Genomic DNA, 13,852 nt, shown 5'->3' on the forward strand with positions numbered 1-13,852 from the left:
AGCCCATTTCCAGATGAGGAAACAGCTGTGCAGAGAGGTCAAGGCACTTGCTCAAAATCACACAGTAGTTAGCACTGGTGGCAGGATCCAAACCCAGATCCATCCGGCTGCAAAAATAGCTATTGTCTAGGAGGCATTCCCTGCCTCTTCTAGCCATGCTCCCGGATTCACTCCTTTCATCCTCACCTCAATCCTTTGAGAGAGGTACTATTATGATCCCCATTTTACAGATGAAGAAACTGAGGCACACAGAGGGGTAGTGATTGGTGCAAGGTCACACAGCTAGTCAACGAAGCTGCGAGGATTTTAACTGAGTCCGACTGGTGCTAGAAGCCGTCCTGGAGCTGATGTTCTCTCCCGCTTTCCCACCCCGAGCCAAGAGCAGCATTTCTTCCTAAGCTATGAAGAGGTGTGCAGGGCTCCAGACTAGGACAGAGGAATAACCACTAAGCAAACCCATCAACTGTGTGCCAGGCCCTGGGCTAGGCTTCTCTTCTAGCTGGGTTAATAACTCCTCACAGCAATCTGTGAGACCCAAACCTCACTTTGAGGGCCTCAAGACCCCCTCCTACACTCACACGAAATCAGGGACTGCATTTCCCCTCGATCTCGGGGAAAGTTGGAATTAATAAGCCACAACCATTAAGCAAGCTATCCTGGGATCCCTACTCCTTCCTCAGATGATAAATTATCCATATGGCAATAAAGGAAGGGCATAGGAAGTACATGCAGCATTTCTGGAAGAAGCCCTGCTTTGTCCCACAGCTGAGCCTCTTTGCGATGCCAAGTGAAGAGCAGACAGGAACTGCCACGAAGCCCTGCCCTCCCAGAAGATCATGGAGTTAGGATTGGACACTGCTGCAGCCCATCATTTCTGCCCCAGGAGAGGTTATAAAAAGTCCCTAAGCTCCTCCCACTTGGCAGGAGTTGCTCTGTTAAAGCCACAAAACTTGGCTTGTGGACTTGATCAAGCCATGCTCCATGGGCCAATGAGACCAAGGGGACTCTGCAAGCTTGGGGCTCCTGGGAAGCCTGGCCTATCCCTTCCTGACTTCATTTCCAAGCCTGTTTCTGTTCCTTTATAACCCTCGCTGAGGCCTGACATCATAGAAGGGCAGCACAGTGCAGTGGTTAAGAGCTTTGGCTCCACAGACCCATAGCCTGGGATCTTCTGGCTGGGTAGGCAGAGCAACAAAAGAAGTCCTCCTTTGTCTAAGAGTAGCAAGGCCAGAGGAACTGGAGATCAGGAAAGCAGGGGCCAGATCATAGCCTTAGGGCCTACACTGGGGAGTCTGCATTTGAATGTGCACGGAAGCCACTTGATGATTTCACAGCATAATAAATGACAGCCATTCACAACATTGTGATTTGGTGAAAGCAGGGCAGGTGCAGAGCCAACTGCCAAAGAGAGGGATAAAACACACTGGTGGCACGTGGAATAATTGTACGTGGTCTATGCGTGAACATTTCTCATTTTTATGGTGATAAATTCATTTTAATGTGCATTATAAAAATATACATAACTAGCCCATGAATTCCATGATTTTCCATTTATAGGAGTAATATAAAGTCTCATTTTAAAAGAGATGGGATTTAAATAAAAAAGGCAGTAAGTCGACTTAACACATTAAGAAAGCCACAGCCCAGCCATAAAAAAAGAATGAGTTTGTGTCCTTTGTAGGGACATGGATGAACCTGGAAACCATCATTCTCAACAAACTGACACAAGAACAGAAAATCAAACACCACATGTTCTCATTCATAGGCGGGTGTTGAACAATGAGAACACGTGGACACAGGGAGAGGAGCATCACACACAGGGGTCTGTCAGGGGGAAATAGGGGAGGGACGGCAGGGGGTGGGGAGTTGGGGAGAAATAGCAAGGGGAGAAATGTCAGATATAGGTGAAGGGGAGGAAGGCAGCAAATCACACTGCCATGTGCGTACCTATGCAACAATCTTGCATGTTCTTCACATGTACCCCAAAACCTAAAATGCAATTAAAAATAAAAATTAAAAAAATAAAGCTTGCCAAAAAAAAAAGGAAAGAAAGCCACAGCCAAAAAGATAAATTAAAAAAAAAAAAAAATAGAAAGCCACAGCCTAGGAGGGCACAGACATGGCAGACAGCCCTGGAGGTGGAGTGGGCGGCATCAGCTTGGGAATCCCGGGGCATGGGGAATCCCAGCTCCTCACTTAGTAGCTGTGTGATCTCAGACAAAGCACTTGATCTCTCTGAGCTGTTGTTTCCACCTCTACAAAATGGCCAGGGGGAGTGTTGGGAGGAACAGAAGCTGGCCTGGCAGGGCTGCGGTAAATGAGAAAGGAGGTCACGTGAATGCGTCTGTTATCTCCCTTCCAGCCCCTCCCTGCTCCCCAATCTCACCCACACTCAGGCTGCCAGGAAGAGGCCGAGCTGGGACTGAAACCCTGATCTGTCTGATTCTGAGTCGGGGACTAATCACAAGTGGCATCCCCTTGGGCACTGCCTCCCTGGCAGAAACAGGAGTTCTTATGGAGTCATTTGTCCCTCACCAGGTCACCCTCCAGCACACGCTGATCCCTTGGCAGAGGCCTCAGTCACTCCCTGTGGAATACAAGCCTGAATCACTTTATTTTCATTCCCACCAAACCCCCTATGGAGAGGATGGCTGTCACCCCAAAGGTCAGACCCTTTGGCCAAAGCCACTGTGATAGGCAGAATAATCCTCCTCATGCCCCAAAAATTATCCACCCTAATCCCTGGAACCTGAGCATACATACATGGCCTTACGTGGCAAAGGAACTTCACAAGTGCCATGAAATCAGGATCTTGAGATGGGGAGATTATCCTGGATTATTTGGAGGCCCTGAGGTCATCAAATGGGTCCCCGTAAGTGAAGGAAGGTCGGAGTTGGAGAGATACTGGAAGATGCCACACTCCCGGCTCTGCAGATGGAGGAAGGACCACGCACCAACGAGTGCAGGCGGCATCCGGAAACTGGAAAGGCACGGGAATGGCTTCTCCTCTAGAGAAAAGGAATCACTTTGATTTTAGCTCAGTGAAACCCATTTCTGACTTCTGGCCTCCAGAACCATAAGATGATAAATGTGTGTTGCTGTAGTCACTGTGTTTCTGGTCCTTTGTCACAGCAACTGCGGGGTACAGCTGCTCAGTGGAGGCCACAGCAGAGCCTGGGCCCCCTGTGGCTGGAGCCCAACACACTCCCCTGAGACCATAGTCCCCATCTGCACAAATGCAGCCCTTGCTTCCTTGCTGTGTGACCCTGGCCAAGTCGTGAACGTCCCTGGGCCTCAGTTTCCTCCTGCACAAGGTGCAGATCGTGGTAATGCCCATCTCGTTGTCTGCACGTGCAGGTGGTAACACCACGTAAGCTCACTATTTATACTCTGCTCTTTTCCGTTACAAACGATAAGTTTTGAGCTTCTTCAGATTGCTTTTCATACTCTCTTTGCTGAGTGGCGGAACTCTTGAAAAAATTTCAGACCCTCTGAACTCATCAAGATAAGGACAAAGAAAATGTTCCATGCTTCCGCAGCCACAGCAGGGCAGATACAAATCTACTTACAAAACTGCCCTTGTCAATGTCATTTCTGGCAAAGAAGTCTTCTAAGACCCTCTTGATGGTTCCCAGATCCTAGAGAGTCATCTTTAATCCTGCAAAGGCCTACAATTCTGGCTGGTTATCCTGCTTAATAATTTGTTGCCATGGTATATTAATATTTAAACAGACAGCTCTGTTTCCTCAAAGGCAGACTTACTTATACGCTTTCTTTGTTAAGTCAAAAGAACATCAGTGGAACTTCCCTCTTCACCCACATGCCTGGAGGTAAAAATAAAACCCACGACTCTACCGGCTTTCATATTTAAACAAAGAGTTTGGGAGTCTTGTGTCCTTTCCATTAACCTAGATGAAGCACTTAGGAGGGGCTGGGTCATGATAAGGACTGCACAGTGGGAGGTACTTTGATCAGGATTATCACTATGATTCTTCCTGTCCCTTAAACCCTTTCTCAGCTGAGCCTCCCCAGCCCTAGCTAGTGGAGGAAGGCAGCAGAGAGGCACTGATCAGCTCCCGTAGACCCGAGGGGGCACTGGTCTGCTGCAAGACACACAGCTGGTCCAGAGCAGAGCCAGGACACGGGTCCTCTTTGGGGACAGCTGCGTGGGAAGCATGTGAGTGGTGGCAGGCAAGGTAGCTCCAGGGATCTCTTCTCCCGAGGGGCTTCTGGGTGCCCCCTGCAGCTTGCCCAGGCTGACGGTCAGCTTCCTGCCAGACCACTGGCCTGTAACTCCCTCCTGGCTGTGACCCCCACCTCACTTCTACCTTGGAGGTTTGGGGCTAGAACCCCAAGACCAAAGGCCTGAAAAATGTAAGAAGCAGCCCAGCATTCTCTCCTGTCTCCTGCCCGGAACCCAGCACTGTCACCAGGGCCAGGGCCTGCACATGAACCCACAGGGTCCCTCCCCTACTCCCCTGCCTCTGAAAGGGATCTAGGCCTTGGGGTCAGCCTGGAGGTTCAGCCTGGCAAGGACAGCCCACAGGCCTGGGGCCTGGGGACTACCAGACCTTCCGATGACCACCTGCTCAGTCCAGTGGGCAGGCAGGGGACCCTGGCTGTCTGCCAGACACCCCAAGGAGGCCTCCCTCAGCCAGGCAGTCCAGAGGTCCCTGGCTGCACCCAGGGGCACCATGACACCACATCCCAGTCTATTGCTGCCACAGGCTCTGCAGGCAGGGGGTTGCAGGGAGATGGGACCAGCAGGCAGAATGGGCACTGGCTGCAAAGCCTGCATACCCGAGCCAGCACCCTCCAGCTGAATATCAGCTCTGGGCACACCCTAGGACGGAACATTTCAGATCACGGGTGCAGCCAGTGCTGTCCATGGGAGGATGGGAATGCCAGCTCCCTCCTGGCTCCGGTCTCCACCCAGCCTCTGCCTCACTCCAAGCTGTAGAGTGGGGATTGTCATAGCGCATCCACAGCTGTGAGGACTAGGTAATTCCCTCCTAAGCAGCAGCCTCTGCCAGAGCCCCTCCTCCCTGCTGCTGACTCCATCCTCAGGAAAAACCTCAGAGACCCAGGCACCTTAAGAAGTTGGCGGCTAGAATTGCACGTCTGCCATTAAAGTAAGCGTTATCTCTCCTTAGGGCATTCCCCCAGCTAGGGGATTTTTATTTTAAAAAATAAAACAACCGCCACCAAACAACAGTGATAGGTCCCACTGAGGACCGAGTCTGGGGCCAGGCTCTAGATGGTTAAAAAAAAAAAAAAAAAAAGAAGAAGCAAGGTAGAGAACTACTACATATGGTTCAGCCAATGTGCTATTTAGTCGCTTCTAGGAAAGCTGCAACTTTGCTATTTTGAAAGGGGCAGACTTCATAAGCACGTGTCTTCTACCCATTGTCCAAACTCCCTTCTACCTTCTGGAAATGTAGGTGCAATGCCTGGAGGCACAGCAGCCATTTGGGGAGCATGAGGACAAAAACCATACCCTAAGGTGGAGAGGAGAGAGAGGAAGAGCCAGGATCCCAGATGGCATCAGGAAGCCTCTGTACCACTCCTGAACCTCATGTCTCTGGACATCTTATAATGTGAAAATAAAAAAGGCCTGGTGACTTCATCCCTGCAACAAGAGCTTTGTTTAGGTTCTCAGGAATAGCAGTGAACAAGATAGACAAGGTCCCTGGTCTCATGGAGGGAACATTCTAGTGGGGGAGGCAGTGAACAAGGACACAAGTGAACAAGAGCATCTCAGCAAGTGACAGCTCTCCATCCCGTCCCCCTGCTACCTTCCTAGCCTGGCTTCTGGTCTTGATTGGAGCACAAAGTTGTTGTGGGGCTTCGGGATAGCCACTTCCCGACTCTAACCTCTGTTTTCCTATCTGTAACATTAAGGACGAGTCCAAAGCCATGCTGTCTGAGGCCTGGACCCCCTCAGCCAGGCCCCAGCACCAGGCAGGTTACTCCAAGCAGCTGCACCGAGGCTGGACCCCCTCCAGTGTCACTGCCCTCGAATTCCTTGGCACTGGTAAACAGCTGGGCGGCCCTGGTCAGCCAGCCAGGCCTCCTGACTGCACCCCTCTCAGGGACACCCATAAATCTTCAGCCGGCTGCAGGCCGAAGAGCCCAATTGTGACTCAGGTTTCTCCTGCCAGTGCTGGGCACAGGGCAGCCAGAAGGGCCAGGCCATGAGGGGGCCATCCCTGCTGTTCTGGGGCCACCATCCCTACTCTGGGGATCCCAGCTGTGGCTAGCCCCTGCCCAGATCAGCCACTGAGTCTCAGCAGCCCTGCATGGCATGCACGCGTGTGCACACACACACACACACACACACACACACCTGCACCCATCATGCGCACCATACATCTCAAACTGACCCCAACCTCCCCATTGCCCAGCCAGAGACCACAGCAGAGCCTCCTCTGTCTCCTCAGCCTCACTTCCACCTCCTCCCAGCCGCCAAGCCCTGTGGATTCCGCTTCCCTCTCACCTCCCAAATCTTTCTGCCTTCCTCCACCCCGAATGCCCAGTCCAACCCCCCGCCCCACCCCACACCTGAGACTTCGCTGTGGCGAAAGGCGGGGAGCAGAAGGAGAGGCCTGACCTGGACCAACCAGGCTGCAGGGGCTGCTGCCTGGGCCAGCCACGCTGCTCCACCCAGCAGGGAAAGGGTTTCTTTGGCCCAGGGGCTTGGAGGGCTGGGATCTATCGGACCTGAGGCTCCGGGCCTCTGTCCTCCAACAAGTGGCCAAAGAGCAGGAGGTCTAGGCCACCAGCAAATTCAGAATATAGATACATATATAATTGTTTTCTTTGTTCTGAGTCAGGATCCTGTGCTACAGTCACAGCTCACTGCAGCCTCGGCCTCCCAGGCTTAAGCAATCCTCCCTCTTCAGCCTCCCAAGTAGCTGAAACCACAGGCATGCACCATCATGCCCAGCTAATGTTTTCATCTTCTGTAGAAATGGGGGCTCACCATGCCTGGCTAATTTTTGTATATTGTAGAAATGGGGGTCTCACTTTGTTGACCAGGCTGGTCTCGAACTCCTGGGCTTAGAGATTCTCCCACCTCAGCCTCCCGAGGTTCTGGGATTACAGGCATGAGCCACCACACCTACCTATATATGTACTTGAACAATTAAAGCCTTTTGACAAATGAGGAGACCAGCTAGGCCATGCATGCAACTGACAGGTCTCACTGCCCGCAGAGCAGCTCTGCAAGGTGCCTGGAGCCGCCCCCTGTGCTTGTGAGGATGCCCCCACTGGGATGCATGTGTGGAGACCCTGTGGCCCTGCACACACCAACCTTGTCATCAGGGAGCTTGGGTCTGATCTGGCGTCCTCCAGGGAGAGAGTGTGAATATGCTCATCTGCCAGGCAACCGCATCATTCACTTACCCAAGCAGCATCAAGTATGTCTTGAGTGCCTACTATGTGCCACGCACTGTGCTAGGCCCTAGAGCAGTGACCAAGACAGCCCTGCTGCAGGGGCTGCCATCTGCACAGGGTGCCCACCGGATCCCCTGTGCCCCGCTCCAGAAGTCCTCCAACCACACTCCCTCCCCAGTCCAGGCTGTCTTGAGGCTGGGTGAGGCTGGGGCCGCAGGTGGCAGCCCCAAGGACTCCAGATGGGGAAGGCAGAGGCCAGTAATAGTCACAACGTGAGTGACAGCGTCACAAGAGAAGCCGGGTAGCAATGCCTTCTCTTAGTCAAAAGCACGATCGAGATGACACCAGTGGGCTAAAAATAGCGAGCCCCTCTCCACGGAAGTATCGGGTGTAGGGGAAGTCCACAGACCCTGAGGGGACAAACCTGGCTCACATCCCGGCTGTGCCCCTGGTGGGCTGTGTGACCAACAGCCAACCTCACCACCTTCGGCGGCTCCGGATTTTTCAACTGAAAAATGGAGGTGACAATAAGTCAGCCCGTCTTGCAGAATTACTTTGAAGATTAAGATAACCATGAGGAAGTTGGACTGGACAGGTGGTCCCCAACTTGTCACCTTCCCCTTTGCCAACCATACCTCCAAAAGGCTTGTTCGGAACAAGCTCTGCCTGGCTCAAGAACTTTCAATGGCTCCCTATGGCCTGCAGAGTCATAGCCAGACAACTGAGCCTTGGAATATTCCCACTAATCAGGTGCTGGCACTCTGTCTGAAGCTCTCCAGAGAAGCCAAGGCCTGCTTTGAAGCACAGTCCACATGCAGCTCCTCTCCCGGGTCCCACGGAGCAGGGCAGCCAAGAGGGCCAAGGCCTCTGCTGTGCACTCTCCACCACACAAGGATGCCTCAGCCAAGAAAGCTTAGGGGTACAATGCCTGAAGGTATAAAGGCCTCACCAGCCTCAGCCCCACCCTACTCCCCCAAATACTGGAGGGAAGCGTGGGGGCGTTTGCGGTTGGAGAAGCATGCCATTTCCCATGGTGCTATCTGATGCTGACATTTTCCACTCCACCTCGGCCGCTTTGCTAAGCAATGTGGTTGTGTCTCCTGTCTGGGGGGGCAGCGGAGAGGGAACCTGACCCAGAGGGGGTTCCCAGGGCTGGCAGAGGGTCATGGTGATGCCTGGGAAAGCTGAAGGGCAATATGACAAAGCATGAATGTAACCCTGTGAATGAGGCACTGTGTTGCCCCATTTTACAGCCTAAGAAACTGAGGATTGCTGAGAGTATTTAGACATCGGGCTCAGGCATGAAATGCTGTGTACTTCCCACCACACCACATGACCTCCTGATGCTGCACAGGACTGAACAGAATTCTGAGATATATAAAATGAGAATAGATCTTCTCTGTCTCCCGTTCCTCTCCACCAACCCCTCAGGGATGCGTGAGATGTTTGCATTCTCCCTCCTCCCCGTGGGTAAAGTCATACTCCTGCTGTCCACTTTTGAAAATTTATTTTTTAGCAGCTAGCAAATGCACATGATACAAACTTGAAAATATACAAAAGGATATACAATGAAAAATAAGTACTCATCCAGCCCCTCCCAGTTACCCTGTTATTCTTACCTGGGACATACACTATTACCTATTTTAAGGTGTTTCCGTCCAGAGATTTCTATGCATATGCAAATACATTCAAATACATACCAGCATCACAAAGAGTAGCATACGCCTGAACCAGGTGTTCTTCACTTAATGTGTTCAGAGATTGTTCCATTTAATTTTTATTTTTGACGACGGGGAGGGAGTCTCACTCTTGTTGCCCAGGCTGGAGTGCAGTGGCACAATCTCAGCTCACTGCCACCTCCGCCTCCTGGAGTCAAGCGATTCTCCCGCCTAAGCCTCCTAAGTAGCTAGGATTACAGGCGCCTGCGACCACATCCGGCTAATTTTTGTTTTTTGTTTTTTGGGTTTGTTTGGTTGGTTTTTTTTTTTTTTTTGGTTTTTTTTTGAGACGGAGTCTTGCTCTGTCACCCAGGCTGGAGTGCAGTGGCGTGATCTCAGCTCACTACAACCTCCACCTCCCAGGTTCAAGGGATTCTCCCGCCTCATCCTCCCAAGTAGTTAGGATTCTAGGCACTTGCCACCACACCCAGCTAATTTTTATTATTTTTAGTAGAGACAGGGCTTCACCATGTTGGTCAGCCTGGTCTCGAACTCCTAACCTCAGGTGATCCACCAGCCTCGGCCTCCCAAAGTACTGGGATTACAGGCATGAGCCACCTCGTCCAGCCTGTTCCATTTAACTACACGAAGAGTGTGTCCAGTCTGTATTTCGGCCGCACACTATTCCTTTGTGTGACTCTCTCATTATTAAATAAATTTTCATACACAGACGTTAGGTTGTTTCCAGCCCTTTGCAATTACATACGCTATAGCAGTAGACACTGTTGTATGTGTATCATTTTCACATGTGTGAGTACAATACACGTGGAAATTAGATTTCTAAAAATGGAATTACCAGGTTAAAGGGTACGAGCATTCCAGCGTTTTTCAGTATCAGCAAATTGCCCTTCACAGAAGCTGTACCAGCTCACACTCCCAGCAGCAAGGTGAAAGAGTGATCACTTCCCATAGCCTCACCCACACAGTGAGGTATCCGACTTCTTTATCTTCGCTAATATGATAGATAAAAAATGGTTTTCTTTGCAGTTCAGTTCTTTTTAGAAGGTTAAGAATATTTTCACATATTTCCTTTTTTAGAAACTGCCCAGATCCTTTGCCCACTTTTTCTTCTGGTTGTTGGTCTAGTTCCTATTGACTTGCAGGTGCTCTTTAGATGTTCAGGAAATTCATCTTTTGCCTGTAATGTAAGTCACAAGAATCCCTGGATTTGCTTATGAGATTTTTCACCATCTTTAAAAGGAACTTGAATTTGTTGATAATTTAATTTATAGTATCTGATAAAGTGTCTGAGGTTTTTTTGGTTTGTTTTGTTTTGTTTTTTAGGCGGAGTTTTGCTCCTGTTGCCCACAACCTCCGTCTCCCAGGTTCAAGCAGTTCTCCTGCCTCAGCCACCCCAGTAGCTGGGATTACAGGCCTGCACCACCACGCCTGGCTAATTTTGTATTTTTAGTAGAGACTGGGTTTCTCCATGTTGGTCAGGCTGGTCTCAAACTCCCAACCTCAGGTGATCCACCCGCCTAGGCCTCCCAAAGTGCTGGATTACAGGCGTGAGCCACCATGGCCAGCCAGTGTCTGATTATGAAAACTTTCCTCCATGGCTTTTGCTAATACTTTCATGCTGCTACATATTTTATTTTATTTTATTTTATTTTTTTATTTATTTTTGAGATGGAGTCTTGCTCTGTCGCCAAGCTGGAGTGCAGTGGCACAATCTCAGCTCACTGCAACCTCTGCTTCCCGGGTTCAAGAGATTCCCCTGCCTCAGCCTCCCAAGTAGCTGGGATTACAGGCACACACCACCACGCCCGGCTAATTTTTTGTACTTTAATAGAGACGAGTTTTCACCATGTTAGCCAGGATGGTCTCAATCTCTTGACCTCATGATCCACCTGCCTTGGTCTCCCAAAGTGCTGGGATTATAGGCATGAGCCACCGCACCCGGCCACTGCTGCTTTGACGTGAGTCCCTCTTCTGAGTTACTTGTGTGTCCTGGCTTGCACCACGTTTCGGGTCCTGACATGCTGTCTCTTCATCCTGTTTGTGTTAGTCTGGAGTGGATGTTCGAGCAGGCAGGGGCGGTCCTGGGCACAGAGGTGAGTGTCATCGTGTTTGTCCACTGAGTGGCACAGGCCACTGTCCAGGGCTGCTGGAAGGGAAGGGCTGTGAATCACAAGGCCAGATCTCGTGCTGGGAAGAGCACCGAGCTGGAAGTCAGCTGTTTTACTTGCTTCATGTATAGACTTACTCTCTGTGCCTCAGTTTACTCCTTTGTAAAATAAGAGAGCCTTCCTTCATGAACTTTAACATGAGAAGCATGTACTAGCTGCACACTGAGGCCCTTTCCTGCTCCTCCCTCTCTCTCCCATTATGGAGCTACAGATTCTTTGGGAGTTCAGCCTGGGCTTTGGCCAACAGGAAAGGCTTCCAGGTGGAGGCAGGCCCTGACATACTGAGACCAGAGTTTCTGATCCAGTCTGGGAGCCAAAGCTGCGAGGAGGAATGTGTGTTAAGGAACAGCTCTGGATCTCACTCTCTTTGTTTTTTTTAAGGCAGAGTTTTGCTCTTGTTGCCAGGCTGGAGCGCAATGGCACGATCTCGCCTCACCACAACCTCTGCTTCCCAGGTTCAATCGATTCTCCTGCCTCAGCCTCCCGAGTAGCTGGGACTATGGACATGTGCCACCACACCCGGCTAATTTTTTGTATTTTTAGTAGAAACGGGGTTTCACCGAGTTAGCCAGGCTGGACTTGAACTCCTGACCTCAGGCGATCCACCTTCCTCAGCCTCCCAAAGTTCTGGTATTACAGGCGTGAGCCACCGAGCCCAGCCTGGACCTCACTCTCTTACCTTACCTGGTTCAGTCCTCACAACAACACAATCCAGTGACCCAGCATGCCAGATGACCCTCTGTTTTACAGATGAGAAAACCAACGCTCTGAGACATTGAGCCATTTGCCCAAGATCCTAGAGACCAGATCCTAAGTGGCAGACTGGAACTCAAATGCTGGTCTGGGATGAGCAGAAGCAGCTTCTCAGCTTCTTCAAGGGTTGGAGAGGGCTGGGGAGGGTGGAGAGGGCTGGGAAGGTTGGGTCGGGGTGTGGACAGCAGTCCGTGGTCAGTGACTTTCCCTTTTGGCAGGAAGGAGAGGTGGGGGAAGCAGCTGGAGTTGGGAGATAGGAGGCTGAGGCAGCAGGGCCCACAGACAAGGCAGGAGGTGGGCAGGGGAGCGTGTGCACACCCCGGCAGTTGGCGTGTAAATGAAATCGCAGACAGCCCGGCAGAAGGGCTGCACCAGGGACCACGTCACTCCCAGGCCTGACTGCTCCCTGCTTCTTGAGGCCACATCTCACCACCAGGTCTCACAGCAGCCATCAGGGTGCTTTCCTGGGCCTGGATGCTGCAGCCCCAGCCAGGCCTCCCTCTTCTCCAGGGTCAAGTGCAGCGGGCAGTGTGACACGGTGTGAGAGCTGGGGCTCTGTCCTGCTCTGTCTCGGACGGCTACCCTTGAAAGCAATCAGCCAGGCCTGCAGACACGGTGCTTGCCGGGACCAAGACGGTCCCACCATCTTGTAGTCGTTTTCCTTCGAATGCCTTCATGCCAAGCACACACTTTCCAGCTCTCCACAGTCCCCGCCTCTCCCTATTGTCCCACAGCTGGTCACACCCCACATTCACCTTCTTTACCTGGCCCCCTGAAGAATTTCGATTTTGAGGACCTAAACTAGTCTAGCAGATGCACTGGAAGTCAAAGTTTGTAATTTTCAGGGAAAAGGAGTAAAGTCAAAGTTTGTAATTTTCAGGGAGAAGGAATAAAGTCAGCTTGTAATTTTCAGGGAGAAGGAATCTTTGAGATCAAAGGGCCCAGCATGAAGCAGTAACATCCCCAGAGCCCCACTGCAGAGCTGGACAGAAACAAGACTAGAACACCTGACTCCCAGTCCAGTGCTTGCTGACCTGCCTTCTGCTGCTTCCCAGAAGCCACAGGGAGAAAAGCAGAAACACCTGATGGAAAAGAAGGGAGAATACACAGTTTGGGAGGCTGAGGCAAGAGGATCACTTGAGACTAAGGGTTCAAAACCAGCCTGGGCAACTTAGCAATACCCCATCTCTACAAAAAAAAATTAGGTTAGCCAGTATGGTAGAATGCAGCTGTAGGCCATCTGCTCTGGAGGCTGAGGCAAGAGAATCCCCTGAGCCCAAGAGATCAAGCTTACAGTGAGCTATAATTGCACCACTGCACTCCAGCCTGGGTGACAGAGCAAGACCATTTCCAGAAAAAAAGAATGTAGAAGAGTGTGGTTCTGAGCACTGTGACCCAAGACAAGTCCCTGCCCTGCCACCTGTGGGCCTCAGTTTCCCCATCCACACAGAAGGAGGCTGGTCCGATGATGGTGAGTGCTCCTGTGAGCGCCTGAGTCCACCTCTCCCTCCCAGAGGCCAAGGGGGACAAACCACACGTTCCTCAGGCCTGTTTCACACCAGCTAATATTGACCCAGTGCTGTTTCCCTTGGCCCCACACAGGGGCTATGTTTGCTCTGGCAGGACCCCAGCCTCACCTGCGCCCCTCTGGGCTTCAGCTGTGCTGCTGGCCCAGGCAGGAGAGGCCAGGTCAGGGGCACGCACCTCATAGGCTAAGGGGCGAGGCAGAAACCACAAGAGGCCCAGGACACCATCCCAGGCCCCTCTTAAAGCTTCTAGTATATTTAGAAAAAAAAAAAAAAAAAAAAACTGCCCAACCTCAGTTTTTAAATTTCTGATCTTTTTTAATATTGTATT

The sequence above is a fragment of the Cebus imitator genome, unplaced genomic scaffold (assembly GCF_001604975.1).
Source record: "Cebus imitator isolate Cc_AM_T3 unplaced genomic scaffold, Cebus_imitator-1.0 Scaffold39, whole genome shotgun sequence".
NCBI classification, from domain to species: domain Eukaryota; kingdom Metazoa; phylum Chordata; class Mammalia; order Primates; family Cebidae; genus Cebus; species Cebus imitator.